Source organism: Loxodonta africana, chromosome 17 (assembly GCF_030014295.1).
Source record: "Loxodonta africana isolate mLoxAfr1 chromosome 17, mLoxAfr1.hap2, whole genome shotgun sequence".
In the NCBI taxonomy this organism is placed as follows: Eukaryota; Metazoa; Chordata; class Mammalia; order Proboscidea; family Elephantidae; genus Loxodonta; species Loxodonta africana.
This window is the reverse complement of record NC_087358.1, coordinates 66,910,155-66,913,975: the sequence shown is the minus strand read 5'-3', so window position 1 is coordinate 66,913,975 and position 3,821 is coordinate 66,910,155.

Here is a 3,821-nt window from a genome sequence, read left to right as displayed (position 1 = left end):
CAAGAGACACACCTTAGACTTAGAGACACAAACAAACTAAAACTCAAAGTATGGAAAAAAATTTATCAAGCAAACAACAATCAAAAAAGAGCAGGAGTGGCAATATTAATTTCTGACAAAATAGACTTTAAAGGTAAATCCGTCAGAAATTATAAGGAAGGACACTATATAATGATTAAAGGGACAATATACCAAGAAGATATAACCATATTAAATATTTATGTACCCAATGACAAGGCTGCAAGATACATAAAACAAACTCTATCAGCACTAAAAAATGAGATAGACAGCTCCACAATAATAGGAGGAGACTTCAACACACCACTTTCGGTGAAGGACAGGACACCCAGAAAGAAGCTCAATAAAGACACTGAAGATCTAAATGCCACAATCAAACACTTGGAAACTGAACGATACCCTGCTCAAAAAAGACTGGATTATAGAAGACGTTATGGAGGGAATAAAGAAATTCATAGAATCCAATGAGAATGAAAACACTTCCTATCAGAACCTTTGGGACACAGCAAAAGTGGTGCTCAGAGGCCAATTCATATCAATAAATGCACACATCCAAAAAGAAGAAAGGGCGAAAATCAAAGAACTATCCGTACAACTTGAACATATAGAGAGCAGCAAAAGAAACCCACAGGTACCAGAAGAAATCAAATAATAAAAATTAAAGCTGAACTAAATGAAATAGAAAACAGAAAAACGATTGAAAGAATTAACAAGACCAAAAGCTGGTTTTTTGAAAAACTCAACAAAATTGATAAACCATTGGCCAAGCTGACAAAAGAAAAACAGGAGAAGAAGCAAATAACCCGAATAAGAAATGAGATGGGCGATATTACAACAGACCCAACTGAAATTAAAAGAATCATATCAGATTACTATGAAAAACTATACTCAAATTTGAAAACCTAGAAGAAATGGATGAATTCCTAGAAACACACTACCTACCTAAACTAACACAAACAGAGGTAGAACAACTAATAGACCCATAACAAAAGATGAGATTGAAAAGGTAATCAAAAAACTCCCAACAACAACAAAAAAAGCCCTGGTCCGGAGGGCTTCACTGCAGAGTTCTACCAAACTTTCAGAGAAGAGTTAACACCACCACTACTAAAAGGTATTTCAGAGCATAGAAAAGCATGGAATACTACCAAATTCATTCTATGAAGCCACCATATCCCTGATACCAAAACCAGGTAAAGACAGCACAAGAAAAGAAAATTATAGACCTATATCCCTCATGAATGTAGATGCAAAAATCCTCAACAAAATTCTAGCCAATAGAATTCAACAACATATCAAAAAAATAATTCACCATGACCAAGTGGGATTCATACCAGGTATGCAGGGATGGTTCAACATTAGAAAAACAATTAATGTAATCCACCACATAAATAAAACAAAAGACAAGAATCACATGATTTTATCAATTGATGCAGAAAAGGCATTTGACAAAGTTCAACACTCATTCATGATAAAAACCCTCAGCAAAATAGGAACAGAAGGAAAATTTCTTATCATAATAAAGGGCATTTATACAAAGCCAACAGCCAACATCACCCTAAATGGAGAGAGCCTGAAAACATTCCCGTTGAGATCGGGAACCAGACAAGGATGCCCTTGTATCACCACTCTTATTCAACATTGGGCTGGAAGTCCTAGCCAGAGCAATTAGGCTAGATAAAGAAACAAAGGGCATCCAGATTGGCAAGGAAGAAGTCAAAGTATCTCTATTTGCAGATGACATGACCTTATACACAGAAAACCCTAAGGAATCCTCCAGAAAACTACTGAAACTAATAGAAGAGTTCAGCAGAGTATCGGGATAAGAGATAAATATACAAAAATCAGTTGGATTCCTCTATACCAACAAAAAGAACATCAAAGAGGAAATCACCAAATCAATGCCATTTACAGTAGCCCTCAAGAAGATAAAATAATAAAAAATAATTTTTTTTTTTTTTTTTTACTTAGGAATAAATCTTACTAGAGATGTAAAAGACTTATACAAAGAAAACTACAATACACTTCTGCAAGAAACCAAAAGAGACTTACATAAGTGAAAGAATATACCTTGCTCATGGACAGGAAGACTTAACATTATAAAAATACATATTCTACCAAAAGCGATCTATACATTTAATGCAATTCCGATCCAAATCCCAACAACATTCTTTAATGAGATGGAGAAACAAATCACCAATTTCATATGGAAGGGAAAGAGGCCCCGGATAAATAAGGCATTACTGAAAAAGAAGAACAAAGTGGGAGGCCTTACTTTACCTGATTTTAGAACCTATTATACCACCACAGTAGTCAAAACAGCCTGGTACTGGTACAACAACAGATACATGGACCAATGGAACAGAATTGAGAATCCAGACATAAATCCATCCACATATGAGCAGTTGATATTTGACAAAGGCCCCAAAACAGTTGAACGGGGAAAAGACAGTCTTTTTAACTCCATGCACAAAAACTAACTCAAAATGGATCAAAGACCTAAATATAAAATCTAAAACGGTAAAGATCATGGAAGAAAAAATAGGGACAACATTAGGAGCCCTAATACATGGCATAAACAGTACAGAAAACATTATAAAGAACGTAGAAGAAAAACTAGATAACTGGGAGCTCCTAAAAATCAAACACTTATGCTCATCCAAAGACTTCACCAAAAGAGTAAAAAGACTACCTACAGACTGGGAAAACGTTTTTAGCTATGACATTTCTGATCAGCGCCTGATCTCTAAAATCTACATAATACTACAAAAACTCAACTGCAAAAAGACAAATAACCCAATTAAAAAATGGGCAAAAGATATGAATAGACACGTCACTAAAGAAGACATTCAGGTAGCTAACAGATACATGAGGAAATGTTCACGATCATTAGCCATTAGAGAAATGCAGATCAAAACTACAATGAGATTTCATCTCACTCCAACAAGGCTGGCATTAAGCCAAAAAACACAAAATAATAAATGTTGGAGAGGCTGTGGAGAGACTGGAATGCTTCTACACTGCTGGTGGGAATGTCAAATGGTACAACCACTTTGGAAATAGATTTGGATCTTCCTTAAAAAGCTAGAAATAGAACTACCATACGATCCAGCAATCCCACTCCTTGGAATACATCCTAGAGAAATAAGAGCCTTTACACAAACACATATATGCACACCTGTGTTCATTGCAGCACTGTTTATAATAGCAAAAACATGGAAGCAACCAAGGTGCCCATCAACGGATGAATGGATAAATAAATTACGGTATATTCACACGATGGACTACTACGCATCGATAAAGAAGAGTGAGGAATCTGTGAAACATTTCATAACATGGAGGAAACTGGAAGGCATTATGCTGAGTGAAATTAGTCATTTGCAAAAGGGCAAATATTGTATAAGACCACTATTATAAGAACTTGAGAAACAGTTTAAACTGAGAAGAAAACATTCTTTTTTGGTTACGAGAGGGTGGAGGGAGGGAGGGTGGGAAAGGGGTATCCACTCTTTAGATAGTAGAAAAGAACTACTTTAGGGGAAGGGAAACACAGCACACAATACAGGGGAGGTCAGCACAATTGGACTAAACCAAAAGCAAAGAAGTTTCCTGAATAAACTGAAAGCTTCGAAGGCCAGCGTAGCAGGGGCAGGGGTCTGGGGACCATGGTTTCAGGGGACATCTAAGTCAATTGGCATAATAAAATCTATTAACAAAACATTCTGCATCCCACTTTGAAGAGTGGTGTCTGAGGTCTTAAATGCTAGCAAGCAGCCATCTAAGATGCATCAATTGGTCTCAAC